This window comes from Schistocerca serialis, chromosome 5, assembly GCF_023864345.2.
Source record: "Schistocerca serialis cubense isolate TAMUIC-IGC-003099 chromosome 5, iqSchSeri2.2, whole genome shotgun sequence".
NCBI lineage: Eukaryota > Metazoa > Arthropoda > Insecta > Orthoptera > Acrididae > Schistocerca > Schistocerca serialis.
In genome coordinates, this window is record NC_064642.1 from 654808442 (window position 1) to 654823828 (window position 15387).

At 43.0% G+C, this 15387-nt stretch overlaps 1 non-coding gene across 1 annotated transcript; it reads left to right on the forward strand.

Moving 5' to 3' along the window:
• Window positions 1–10438: 10438 nt before the first annotated feature.
• Window positions 10439–10513, forward strand: Trnap-cgg (transfer RNA proline (anticodon CGG)). Its single transcript has one exon. It is a non-coding gene; the product is annotated as a tRNA-Pro (tRNA).
• Window positions 10514–15387: the final 4874 nt, after the last annotated feature.

The following is a 15387-nucleotide window of genomic DNA, read 5'->3' on the forward strand; positions in this document are numbered from 1 at the left end:
GAAGAGGGTACAGTGGGAGGACGAAGATGAGCAAAGGTAATGAACTGTAGATGCAAAACAAGGCAAAGGAAGGGAAGTGTGTTGCTAAGGAGACGAAAAAAAGAGAGAGCTGACGGAGAAGAAATGGAGAGAACAGTGCGAGAAAGAGAGAGGAACTGCTGTTGTTGCTTTTTAGTTGTTAGTTTTAGAAAATGTAAAGCCAGTATGGGCACTGAGGACACACAACTGAAGGATTTAATATACCAGTTGTTTCCTTTACTTGCTGAGTTTTGTCTCTTCCGAGCCAGTATGCGCCATCCCTTCTGCCATGTCAATCAGAAAAAGAGTCCTAGTATCATAAAGATGTTCAGTAGCAAGCAGATATTGGGTGCTTCCGTTAGAGATGAAAAAGGAGAAGAAATAAATCAAATGTATTCCGACCATATCCAAAATTTTTGCTGGACATCTCAATAGTGTTTCAATATTCTGTTAGACAAATCGAAGGTCATAGTTCAGACAAAAGCAACGAACACGGGCCCGATGAGATGAAATATGTGATCGTTCCGACGTGCTGTGGAACCTGTCCAACTGTGTCGGTGGGTTGAACGATAGACATATAAGAAGCAACCGCACCCTTAAGTTCTGGACACCTTAACGAAATAACGAAATACATCTCATTTTTTGAGAAGTGAAGTTTAACATTCGCAGATCTACTTGTAGCAGTGGAGGTATGTGAATGCAGACTCATTATCGATGGACGAACGTTTCATATTAATAATTTTTTAACACAGATGGGTATGGTTTGAATAAATTTCTGTGTCGATAACTTTTCGAGTAAGTAGATTATTCAGAGTTATTCACGAATAAGAAAATGATAAATATAATCAATCTCCAAACACAAATAATTATTTGTTATTTATTATTCGTAACGAAACGTAGATTGCCACCGTATTTTCTCAGTTACTTCTTGTACAGATTATTTAACTAGTTTTCTTTCCCTTGGCACAGTGCAGTTTCTGATTCATAAATAGAGAGAAATTTGGCTCGGTGGCTCAATGGATTTGAATTCCATGAAGAGCATAAGACAAATTTTTGTCAATATATTAAAAATAATATTTCGTAGTCAAGGAATAAATTATTTTTGTAACAAAATTGCAGCAGGACACAAAGTCTGATACTAAAAATATTGAACAAGCATGAACGTCACGTATTGCAGTGTATATCATCTGTGTAACATACGCTACCAACATCCATGAACTATGTTCACTGCATATTTTACATTTGTTCGATCCCTGTTTAAATTACTTTAGGTAGGTGATTTAACACTTATTTAATTCACCTCCATTCCATGGCATATACAATACCAGAAGAAGGAATTAGTACACCTTGAAAGACAACGTCGACTTTGATCCGACGACGGCATATGACAGCCGGCCGCTGTGGCCGAGCGGTTCTAGGCGCTTCAGTCCAGAACCGCGCTGCTGCTATGGTCGCAGGTTTGAATCCTGCCTCGGGCATGGATGTGTGTTAGTTAGGTTTAATTAGTTCTAAGTCTAGGGGACTGATGACCTCAGATGTTAAGTCCCATAGTGCTTAGAGCTCTTTGAACGGCATATGTTAGTAGATGTACTGATAATGGTTTCAACGTCGTCCGCCAACAGACAGCGTAGTGGCAGAGCTACGAGAGAGCAATCTGTGTCTACCCTTTAATAGGGAATGCTCAAAGCCAGAAGGCCCCGTATGGTGCAGACGTATGAAGCAAACAGGCAACCATGCTACGGAAACACACTCGTGCTTCCTAAAGCCTAATGAGCGAGTTTGAAAGAGTCAAATTGTAGCCTTCCGAGAGGCATTCTGCTCCTTCGGAGAATGGCCACACAAATTGAACATACCGCTTCAGTAGTGCAACGATAGTGGTATCAGTTGTCATGTGAAAATTCTCGCACCCGTAGAAGGGGCTCTGGACGTTCACGCAACACAGTCGCCCGCCAGGACCGTCGTATTGTAAAGGTAGCAGTGGCAGGTTTAACAGCTACCACAGCACAGATAACATGGCCTGCGGGGCTTGACGTGCCAACATGAACTACTGCGAACCGGTTATTAGCGGAGACGGGCGCGGCTCGACTGGTGCCGTCAGAGGATCACTTGGAAGATGGTATGTCGCGCCGTGGTCTTCAGTGATGAAACCAGATTCTGCTTACACGCAAGTGATGGTCATCTACGCTACGATGTACACCTGGTGAGCGGTCTCGTTGAATGTACTCGTCCAAGACACACTGGTCCCACCCCGCACACGTGTACCCCATATGCAATGTTGGAACAACAAATCTTGAGTGAATTGGAAACCTCTGAAAGGCTGCACTAATTTCTTTCAGGCATTGTATTAAGGACTTCAAATATAAAATATATATACAGGGTGTTTCACTAAATGTGTTTGCCCCTGTAAGTTACGAAGTAATAGGCCACGGAAATATTTATTGCGGTATGTCACCATAAGAAACGTTACACTGTCTGCGGAGCTATGAACATAGTTTATTGTGTTATTATCCAAAAAGTTACAGCAAAAAGATACAATTTTAAAGGGAAAAATAGTTGTTTCTATTATGCACTGGAATCAGTACCACCAGCTGAGTATACACAAATTTAAATTACATTCCTATCACTTTTAGTTTGGGAACTACGACCCTTCAAAGTTTCAGGGGCAGATACCACACACGCTGCGCATAACGCAATGCGCCTTACAAACGTGGTGCGGCCGAGTTGCAACGTCGCCGGTGTCATGGAGCGAGAAGCTTCCTCGATGCGCTGTTAGACTGACGACTGTCGCCGCACACGGCCGTATACCCGACAGTTCGACCCACACAAACAAACGAGGCTCAATATACCACAGTTACTGACATCGGATTGTTGTGTCTCGACAAGACAGCCTAGAAACAATGAGAGGAAGCCGACAGGTACGCGCTAAGTCAAAGCAGGGTGCGTGACGTCTGAAACAGGATACGTAATGAATGCTATAAAGAAAAGTACGTAACTTCTGTAATACTTAACTTTAATCCATCCTTTTGGTACATCTGGAGATTGTGGCGATACAAGTGAGACTCTTTAGATACATGCAATGTTACTAATGGCGCCTTGCTAGGTCGTAGCCATGGACTTAGCTGAAGGCTATTCTATCTGCTCGGCAAAGGAGCGAGGCTTCGTCAGTGTAGTCGCTAGCTACGTCGTCCGTACAACTGGGGCGAGTGCTAGTCCGTATCTCGAGACCTGCCTTGTGGTGACGCTCGGTCTGCGATCACACAGTGGCGACACGCGGGTCCGACATGTACTAATGGACCGCGGCCGATTTAAAACTACCACCTAGCAAGTGTGGTGTCTGGCGGTGACACCACACGGATGAAGATGGCATACACGAACAACGAATACGTCGACATATTGCTGACGCTCGGCGAGTGTTGACACGATACCACTGAAGCAGCCATGGTGTACGCCGTGTGATATCCTAGGCGAAGAGCTCCCGCAGCCATTACGTTCTTACGTGCCGAACAATGACTTCGGGAAAGAGGCAGCTTGGTAACGCGCCGCAGTAACAGACGAAGAACTGCAAGAAGTGTGGAGACGGAGGTGTTTGTTTTAGCTGCAGTACGCCACGATCCTCATGTCAGCTTACGAGGCGTTGCTGCAGTCGCTGGTGTCAGTCTCACATGTGTGTGGCATATAGTACACGGCCAAAGGCTTCACCCATACTGCCTGTCACTGACACAGGAGCTGCATGGGAACGATTTCCGTGCGAGAGTTACATTCTGTGAATGGGCCATGCGTAGAAATTTCACGCAGGAGTCTTTAGAAAGTGTTATGTTCTCTGATCAGTCCACGTTCACAAATTATGGTGCCTTGGTGGGTACGACCTGTAAACCGTCAACGGAGGTGGTCCATTACTGTATGGTGTGGAATCCTTGGGGATGAAATTATCGGTCCACACTAGTTCCCAAGTATCCTGACGGGTGAGATATATCGCGCGTTTATAATCTACAGTTTGGGTGGTCTTCTTGAAGATGTGTGTCTACACACGAGAGTCCATATGTGGATGCAGCACGATGGTCACCCAGCCCATTCTGCACGTGCTGTTGTAGAAGAACTAAACAACAGGTTTGCAGGAAGGTGGTTGGGGCACCATGGTCCCCATTCATGGCCTGCAACGTCGCCCGGTTTAACACCATTAGATTTCTTTTTGTGGGGATATCTAAAGGATCGTGTTTATGTCACTGAGCCCACATCCCCAGATGATCTAAAACGGCGCATCGAGGACGCAAGTTACTCCGTGACACCGGCGACGTTACATCTCGTCCGCAGATCCTTTAGAAGGCGCATTGCATTGTGCACCCAGGAACATGTACACACACTTGAACATCTCATTTAAATCAACTTCCCACCGCCAGAAAATCCATCAACCAACACACAGCCATGTATTATGAACAGCGTGTGTGGTATCTGCTCCTGAAACTTTGAAGGGTTGTAACTCCCATTTTAAAGTGATAGTAATGTAATCTAATTGATGTATACACAGCTGGTGTTACTGATTCCAGTGCATGATAGAAAGAACTATTGTTCCATTTAAAAAACTGCATCTTTTTGCTGCAACACTTTGGATAATAACACAATGTTCATAGCTCCAGAGACACTGCAACGTTTCGTATGGTGACCATCCGCAATAAATATTTCCGTCGCCTATTACTTGGTAACTTACAGAGGCAAACACATTTAGTAAAACACCGTGCATATATATATATATATATATATATATATATATATATATATATAGGGTGGTCCATTGATCGTGACCGGGCCAAATATCTCACGAAATAAGCATCAAACGAAAAAACTACAAAGAACGAACTTGTCTAGCTTGAAGGGTGAAACCAGATGGCGCTATGGTTGGCCCGCTAGATGGCGCTGCCATAGGTCAAACGGATATCAACTGCGTTTTTTTTAAATAGGAACCCCCAATTTTATTACATATCCGTGTAGTACGTAAAGAAATATGAATGTTTTAGTTGGACCATTTTTTTCGTTGTGTGATAGATGGCGCTGTAGTAGTCACAAACATATGGCTCACAATTTTAGACCATCAGTTGGTAACAGGTAGGTTTTCTAAATTAAAATATAGAACGTAGGTATGTTTGAACATTTTATTTCGGTTGTTCCAATGTGATACGTGTACCTTTGTGAACTTATCATTTCTGAGAACGCATACTGTTACAGCTTGATTACCTGTAAATACCACATTAATGCAATAAGTGCTCTAAACGTCCGTCAACCTCAATGCATTTCGCAATACGTGTAACGACATTCCTCTCAACAGCGAGTAGTTCGCCTTCCGTAATGTTCGCACACGCATTGACAATGCGCTGACGCATGTTGTCAGGCGTAATTGGTGGATCACAATAGCAAATATCCTTCAACCTTCCCCACACAAAGAAATCCGGGGACGTCAGATGCGGTGAACGTGCGGGCCATGGTATGGTGTTTCGACGACCAGTCCATCTGTCATGAAATATGCTATTTAATACAGCTTCAACCGCACGCGAGCTATGTGCCGGACATCCATCATGTTGGAAGTACATCGCCATTCTGTAATGCAGTGAAACATCTTGTAGTAACATCGGTAGAACATTACGTAGGAAATCAGCATACATTGCATCATTTAGATTGCCATCGATAAAATGGGGGCCAATTATCCTTCATCCCATAATGCCAAGGACGCTGATGTTCCGCTTGTCGCACCCATCGTGGACTTTCCGTTGCCCAATAGTGCATATGACGCCGGTTTACGTTACCGCTGTTAGTGAATGGCGCTTCGTCGCTAAATAGAAAGCGTGCAAAAAAACTGTCATTGTCCCGTAATTCCTCTTGTGCCCAGTGGCAGAACTGTACACGACGTCCAAAGTCGTCGCCATGCAATTCCTGGTGCATAGAAATATGGTACGGGTGCAATCGATATTGATGTAGCATTCTCAACGCCGACGTTTTTTGAGATTCCCGATTCTCGCTATTTGTCTGCTGCTGATGTGCGAATTAACCGCGACAGCAGCTAAAACACCTACTTGGGCATCATCATTTGTTGCAGGTCGTAGTTGACGTTTCACATGTGGCTGAACACTTCCTGTTTCCTTATATAACGTAACTATGCGGCGAACGGTCCGGACACTTGGATGATGTCGCCCAGGATACCGCGCAGCATACATAGCACACGCCCGTTGGGCATTTTGTTCACAATAGCTATCCATCAACACGATATCGAACTTTTCCGCAATTGGTAAACGCTCCATTTATCACGGATAATGTATCACGAAGCAAATACCGTCAGCGCTGGCGGAATGTTACGTGATACCATGTACTTATACGTTTGTGACTATTACAGCGCCATCTATCACAAAGCGAAAAAAGTGGGCCAACTAAAACATTCTTATTTCTTCACGTACTACACGAATATGTAATAAAAAATGGGGGTTCCTATTAAAAAAAACGCAGTTGATATCCGTTTAACCAACCATGGCGTCATCTTGTTTCCCACTTCAAGCTAGACGAGTTTCGTTCTTTGTAGTTTTTTCGTTTGATGCTTATTTCGTGAGATATTTGGCCCCGTCACTAACAATGGACCACCCTGTATATGCAGAATGTTCCTTGTAACTGAAGACGTTGAAATAACTCAAAAACTACACATCGTATCAAAAAAAGAAAAAAAGTTACTATTCTAATCTGTCTCAGAGGGGGACGTCCAATGATAACGGACTCCATCCCCGTCCCATCCTGTGCATGCATGGGTGGCGGGGGACAACTTTGAAATCTTCACGGTGAAATCTCTATACGTTTTTTTTGTTTTTTTTTTTTTAATGTCAGTACCGCCATTAGACTGCTTTTATTTTTGCAGTGTTACATTCACACCACCATGATTTCGGCTTCAAAGTGCCATTATCAAGTGTGTTAATGTTATTCAGATGGCATATTGTCGTATTTAAAATACACGACAGTATGCCATCTAAGGCACAGTATAACATTAAAACGATAATGGCACTTTGAAGCCGAAATCATGATCGTGTAAATGTGACACTGCAAATAAAAAACAGTCTAATGCCGACACTGACGTTAAAGAAATATATTATGTCTGTGGCCCCAGATTATGAAAAAATTATCTATCCGTTTTGTCTGAAGCATTTTCTTCGTTTCGCAACAGATGGCGCTGTAACCGGAGGGATAGAAATTGGTACAAGATCGTAATTTACGACATGCTATTCAATGACCCTTGAATATACAGTGGCACATGGGACCCACCCTCCATGCTGCGAGGGTAGGGCCATTCAGTATTTCGTAATTTCTAATTGGAAACCCCATTCGCAACGTTGAATTCGTCCGACATATCGAACAGGGGACTGCGCGACCCGCCACTGTGGCCGTGCCTCGAGGCAAACGCTCCTCTACGTTTCAAATTAGGGTAAGTGTTCAAACGTAGTACCGCCAACTTCAATACTTTGTGATCCGCTTTACAAAAGAACGTACACAGGGCAGAAGCATATCTGCGGGAATGTGAGCACAGGCGTTTCTGATGCGGTCGACCATCTCTTCACAAATAAATCCGTTGACGTCAAATCCGGCGACCTAGCTGGCCTATTAATAGGACCACCTCTGCCGATCCATCGACCAGTGTGAATAGAGTCTAATACCTCCCATGCTTCAATTACGTAATGCGTTGGGCAACCGTCATGCTGAAACCACGTACGCTGATACATGGTCGAACGTCCAGGGCAACATCCTGCAGTAGTACCGGTATTTCCTGTTCCAAAAACGTTCGAGTTTTTTGTTAATTCAACGTTCCGTCGATTAAGTACAGACCAATGAGTTTGGTCTCCATAACGCCCACCATACGTTAACCGACCAGGGACATTGATGGTCAACTTGCTGTAACCAGCGACCGTGGTATGGATGATACTTACGACGATGCAGTATTGTGACAATACTACCTACAGACATACCGGAATCGAGGTGTAATTACCGGGTGCTTATCCATGGGTTGTGGTGTACTGCTGCTTGTATAACTAATTCATTAGCTCCTCCTGTAACACATTTGCTTCCTTTCCTTTCTCCTGCCTGTACGCTGCCATCAGACATTAAGGCGTTCGTAATATTATAAGAGAACGAACGAGAGCAAGTTTTCTCTGGAAAACGATCGGCATACAAGGCAACAGCAGACTCAATATTTCTCCCACATTCTCCGTAAATCAGGATCATTTCAGTATTATTCTGTGGTTGCAGCATTCATTGTCCACTTGCAAGTCTGCTCTCCGAATGATAGATAGTTGTGCTGGCAATAAACACTGCGCAAGTATTGTAATGTTTAGAGCCGTTATCCGTTATACGTCTGCACTATACGTGAGCTCCGGTTGCATGTACTGCCTGTTATGATACTTCGTCCTTCGCTACACGGCGACGATGGCGCATCAAGTAGCCTCCTGTTCGATATGTCGGAGGAATACAACGATGCGAATGGGGTTTCCAAATAGAAGTTATGAAATACTGGCCTGTCCTACCCTCTCAGCATGGAGGTGGGATCCCACGTGCCATTAGATATTGAACAGCTATAGTGACATGCGTACCCATTTCTACTTCTCCGATTACAGCGCCATCTGTGGCTAAAAGAAGAAAATGCTTCAGACAAAACGTATGTAGACTTTGCTATAGAATCGTAATCTGCAATAAAAAACGGTGGTTCCCACTGAAGATTTCAAAGTTGCCCTCCGCCACCCACGCACTGGGTGGGGTGGCGGGTCGGGTGTGATATCGTTGGATGTCCCTCTCCGAGACAAACAAATTGAAATTACAACATTTTTTTATCCGATGTATAATTTTCGAGATATTTCAATATCTTCAGGTAAAATGAACACCCCATATATAAAGGGGGAAGAAAAAAAATCACGCACTCGGACTTCACAGCGCGATTCCTCACACAATGGCAACGCAAAAATGTCTGTCACACAATTTCGTCCTGTGCGTATTTCGGGCAGTAAATGGACGGTAAAGACTGGCTATCTGGCAACACTGTAATCACGTTTACGGTAACTATCTCTGTTATCATAGGCAGTACTACTGTGCAGTTAGTGCACTGGGAAGTATTTTGTGTTATCATGCTGGAGGTCTAGGGTTCGATTCTGGGTCAAGGCTGATTTGTTTTTATTTGCTAAAAGTAGTCTGCATGGTACAATATTTGGCTTCTTAATCATCATATAGCGATTACAGTCGGTCTTCTACGAAACATTGGCAATCATGTACTACGAACACACAAATGTAAATACAACTGTTTTCATTGGACAGCTTCTAAAAAAGCCTTTTTCACGTCGTGGACGCGAACTGTTTCATGCCACTAAACCACTAGATTCCAAACATGTTTTCTGTGTGCCCTCCCCCAATGGTCCCATCAAAATTATTTGCAAGGCACCTTGCTAGCTCTACTGGTGACGTAAGGCCCTAACGGAATGTAACAGAGCTGAATCTGGCAAAAGTAATAATTGATATTAATCGATGGGACCATTGGGGGAGGGTACACAGAAAACAAGTTTGGAATCTAGTAGATGCAATGGTGCCAAACAATTCACGTCCATGACATGCAAGATGTTTCTTTACAAGCTGACCAAGGAAAACGACTGTATTACCATTTCTGTGTTCGTAGAACGTAACTGCAAATAGTTTTGAGGAAGATCCACTGTAATCGGTGTATGACGATTAAGACCCGAGGTATCGTATCTTACAGACTACCTTTAATAAATAAAAACAAATGAGCCACAAGCCGAAATTGAACCCTCCACCTCCTGCATGCTAACCCAAAACGCTACCCACTGCACCAACTGCACACATGTGCTGTCACAGGTAGTTACAGTATACGTGATTACAGTGTTAAGTCCATTTACTGCTCGAAATATGCCCAGGACTAAATGATGTGAGAGCCATTTTCGTATTACCAGTATGTGAGGAATCGCGCTGTGAAGTCTGAGTGAGGGAATTTTTATTCACCCTGTATACATACTCTCCGAAGAATATGATAAAATAAAGACAATCAAATGTATCGTAGTATGTATTTCAATTTTTGTTCTTTCTTAAAGAAGACGCCAGCGAAAATGGAAACTTTCTTAATGTATCCAGAATGAGATTTTCACTCTGCAGCGGAGTGTGCGCTGATATGAAACTTCCTGGAAGATTAAAACTGTGTGCCCGACCAAGTCGCGGTCGGGCACACTCCGCTGCAGAGTGAAAATCTCATTTTGGAAACATCTCCCAGGCTGTGGCTAAGCCATGTCTCAGCAATATCCTTTCTTTCAGGAGTGCTAGTTCGCAGGAGAGCGTCTGTAAAGTTTGGAAGGTAGGAGACGAGATACTGGCAGAAGTAAAGCTGTGAGTACCAGCCGCGAGTCGTGTTTCGGTAGCTCAGTTGGTAGAGCACTTGCCCGCGGAAGGCAAAGGTCCCGAGTTCGAGTCTCGGTCGGGCACACAGTTTTAATCTGCCAGGAAGTTTCTTTATGTAGATCCAGTTGTTTGAAGGAACAGAATTTAACTATCATTTTAGTTCATCTGTAGAAGCAATTGTTTATATTATCAAGAAGCAATTACATTTTTATGAAGAAGCAAATATGTATCTTTATTGCAATTTTTCTACCTGTTAATTAACCAGAAACTAAGCGGGGAAAAGTGGATTTAGTTCCAGATTGCAAAACTGTACGTTTTACGTTCGATCCCCCTTTTGTCTTAAGATTTTTTCTGTAACTTACAGCTTCTTTCATCTCTAACGAAAATATCAAGTCAAATTGCACTGTGTTTTGGATTGCATGTTGATCTGTCGATCCACTTCCAACCGACTATATAAATCGGTTCAGAGGCGGGGGAAAGGCGTAGACAATCCCTTGTATAGCACCGTAGTGCTGAAACCAATCTTCGGGTTGAGTACAGCTGTACATGCTTTACAGCGTAACAAATGTAGCGTAAAAATGCTTCGTAGACGGATGGTCTTAGCTGTCATACTACCGTCGCGGTCACATGCCAGTACCACCCATTCCCCCCTGCTAACACATGGAAGTACTCTACGTAAGTAGCCAAAGATGAGATTGCAGCCAATAGAAGTTTTTAATCTGTATTATCTTCATCCATTGTACCAAGGTTTCTAATACTATCGGACATGGATGTCTTTCTGAAAATGTTACGAAATTCGTTCGTGCTTGTAGTGCTACAATCAGAGTGAACAAAGTAAGAACTCATTGGCTGCTGGTGGATAGCATCAACAGACTTCAAATTAAAGTCTCTTACAGCGTTTGTGAAATGCTGCCGGACGTCCAGAGTCATCCGATGATGTAGGATTAATTCTGAGTACGTTTTGTATAAGAAGAATAGTGTTTCGATCCGACATACCTCTATGAAGTTACATGGAGTTTTGAGATCAAAAAATTTCGGAAGAGACAGTTTGAGTACACAAAAGAGCTCATAATATTGCTGCACACTCGCAACGTTTTAATCGAGAAAGTGTCAAGAGAGAGTTGGAAAACTTTCGTCGTCTTTCTATACCAATTGCAATTATTGCAACAAAGCCTTATCCATTTTCTGAAAACAAATCAGTTGTGGAAACGGCAATCGTTCTAGTGTGTTTCCTGCTTTTTTTCCAAAAACGCTTTTCAGTGCTTCTGCCTTCTCGGTACTTTGTTACATGTCCGTAGGTTTGATCCAAGTGACAAACAAGCAAGAATGTCTTTCAGACATGCTTTAATAGGTAGCGCAAGGTCTTTGTGTCTAGCTGTGCTTCCCTCTAGTGTTCCAAAATTAAAGAGATGTGAAAAGTGGTTTATTCTGACTGCAGTTCTACTGGTTAAAAACCTAATGCTGTAATTCTGTATTTGTATTATCACACTTCAGTATTAATAGCACATTCTTCCTGTGGTTTTTTTTTTTGTCGAAAACTAACATTTTTGAGTCGAATTGTTTCTTGATAAATTTAGAACCACACGTTTCCTGGTATGGGACTTAAAACTATCTTAATGCAGTATTTATTTCCTAATTTGTCTCACTATTTTTTGCGTTATTGCGGTGAGCTGCATAATTCAGTCGTACCCAAAAACTGTAGCAAATGTCTGAATACAAATCAGTTTTGTACACACAAAGATACACTATTTTCTTCATTATTGTCGCTATTGTCTCGATGAAGGAAACAGTGATCTGAAAGTCTTGCACTGTTATCCTGAAACATAGACGATTTCAGGAGGTATAACACATCTATATCCTCTTTACATGATATAATTCCTTAGTATGTCGTAATGGCAGCCTTCGAAAACCAAATAAATATTCTCGTGAAATATTTGAAAAAATTGTATAAAAATGATTTAGAAGCAACAAAAAGTACATTTGTTTAATATCATCATCATCATCATCATTTAAGACTGATTATGCCTTTCAGCGTTCAGTCTGGAGCATAGCCCCCCTTATACAGTTCCTCCATGATCCCCTACTCAGTGCTAACATTGGTGCCTCTTCTGATGTTAAACCTATTACTTCAAAATCATTCTTAACCGAATCCAGGTACCTTCTCCTCGGTCTGCTCCGACTCCTCTTACCCTCTACTGCTGAATCCATGAGTCTCTTGGGTAACCTTGCTTCTCCCATGCGTGTAACATGACCCCACCATCTAAGCCTGTTCGCCCTGACTGCTACATCTATAGAGTTCATTCCCAGTTTTCCTTTGATTTCCTCATTGTGGACACCCTCCTGCCATTGTTCCCATCTACTAGTACCTACAATCATCCTAGCTACTTTCATATCCGTAACCTCAACCTTGTTGATAAGGTAACCTGAATCCACCTAGCTTTCGCTCCCATACAACAAAGTTGGTCGAAAGATTGAACGGTGCACAGATAACTTAGTCTTGGTACTGACTTCCTTCTTGCAGAAGAGAGTAGATCGTAGCTGAGCGCTCACTGCATTAGCTTTGCTACACCTCGCTTCCAGTTCCTTCACTATGTTGCCATCCTCTGAGAATATGCATCCTAAGTACTTGAAACCGTCCACCTGTTGTAACTTTGTTCCTCCTATTTGGCACTCAATCCGTTTATATTTCTTTCCCACTGACATTACTTTCGTTTTGGAGATGCTAATCTTCATACCATAGTCCTTACATTTCTGATCTAGCTCTGAAATATTACTTTGCAAACTTTCAATCGAATCTGCCATCACAACTAAGTCATCCACATATGCAAGACTGCTTATTTTGTGTTCACATATCTTAATCTCACCCAGCCAGTCTATTGTTTTCAACATATGATCCATAAATAATATCAACAACAGTGGAGACAGGTTGCAGCCTTGTCTTACCCCTTTGTTTAATAAATGACAAAAAATTTTAGCAGTAAATGTCAATGGATTTCAAATTTATCTATGTATTATACATAACGCTTTTCATTATCAGATGACAAGTGCAGCTTTTGTTCGTGTAAACGAATAGCGTTTGGAATAAAGTTATACTTGTTGTGTGAGATAATAATTTTTATTTGGCATCGTTATTCGTCATTGGAACAAATTTTCGCCAACCCTGTTTCGGATGTGCTTGGCAACAAGAACACCGTAATTTATGATTATCAATTCCATTACCAGATGTAATGCGTACAGCATCGAATCATTAAGATTGGTGGTACTTGCGCCACTATGAGGATACAAATCAAGTTTGCTTTAAATACGTGCTGTGATGGTAGTGAGCGTTGGCTACCTTTGAGATTGGAAGCGGTAAGTTGATGTTAGTCAAGAGTGCCTTTCAAGCAACAAAGACACCTTTATCAATACCTCGCCGAGTTTGAGCGGGGTCGTTTAAGAGGGATACGATAAGTTGGATGTTCCTTGTGCGATAGTGCAGAAAGACTTGGCAGGGATGTGGCCACTGTATATGACTGTTGGAAGCGGTGGTCACGAGGTTGTACGGTTCAGAGAGACCGGACTCCGGACGGCCAAGTGTCAGTGACACAACCAGCTGTTACTTCAACGAGAGCTCTGAACCAGAAGTCTTGTCTTGTTCCTTCCACTGACCCCAAATTACCCGCACGTACGCCTTCAGTGATGTCAATTGAGATCTCTTTGCAAGGCAGGTAGGAGGTCCATTGTGTTTTCTGATGGAAGCTGGTTCTGCCTCGGAACCAGTGATCGCCGTATTTTGGTTAGAAGGAAGCCAGTTGAGAGCCTGCAATCAACCTTTCTGTGTGTTAGACACACTGGATCTACACGTGGTGTTATGGTCTAGGATGTGGACAGCAAGTGCACTCTCGTGGTTATCTCATGCACCTTGCGTGCAAACTTGTACTCCAATCTGGTGATTCTACGTTTTATGCTGCCATTCATGAATAGTATTCCAGGCGGTGTTTTCCAAGAGAATAACGCTCGCCCGCATGCTGCTGTTGTAACCCACCACGCTCAACAGAGTGGTGACGTGTTGCCTTGCCCTATTTGGTTGGCAGATCTGTCACCAATCGAGCATATATGGGACGTCATAGGACGACAGCTCCAACGTCATCCGCACCAACATTGACCGTCTCCGTATTAACCGACCCAGGGCAACAGGCAAAGGACTCCATCCCACATAATGACATTCAGCAGCTGTCAAACACGATGCATGCACGTGTTGTATTCATGTGTCTCCAGCCGGGACATATCGTTATCTGGACACAATATTTCGGCGATCCATCTGGCCGCCAACTTCAGGTGAGTAGGCCGTCACTCGCAGGAACCGAAATCAGACACGCCGCTACGGCTCCTTTATACACCGACAGTGTGTACACCGCTGTGCGCCAACATAACCACCCCATAACGACAGGTACAACAGCGCACCTGTGGTGAAATCTCGCGGAAACGATAAATCGCTGTCAAACACTATTGACAGTTTTTGATGACCGAAACAAGGATCGTTATTTCTTAATATCAAACAGCACAGGATTCCAACTCTTACTTAAAAGACACCCCTATATCTGTTTATAATATTGTAAGATAGCCGGATTTCGATAGTTTCTTTCACGATACAGTGCCAATACCGCATGTGTCTCATCATACAACATTTTATGTCCTTCAGTAAGACAATGTTCAGCCACTGCTGCTTTTTCTGGCTGAAACAAATGCGTGTGGCGACGATGGTCCACGCAACAGTCCTGGAGCGTATGATTCGTTTGTCCAGTATAGGCTTCCCATAATGGCGGGCAATCTTGTAGACCCCGGGCTTTCTCAAACCCAAATCATCCTTCACTGAGCCCAGCAGCGATCTGGTCTTAGCTGGCGGATGGAATACACTTTTAATACCAAATTTCTTTAACATTCTTCCTATTTTTGAAGATATGCTCCCCGCAAAAGGTA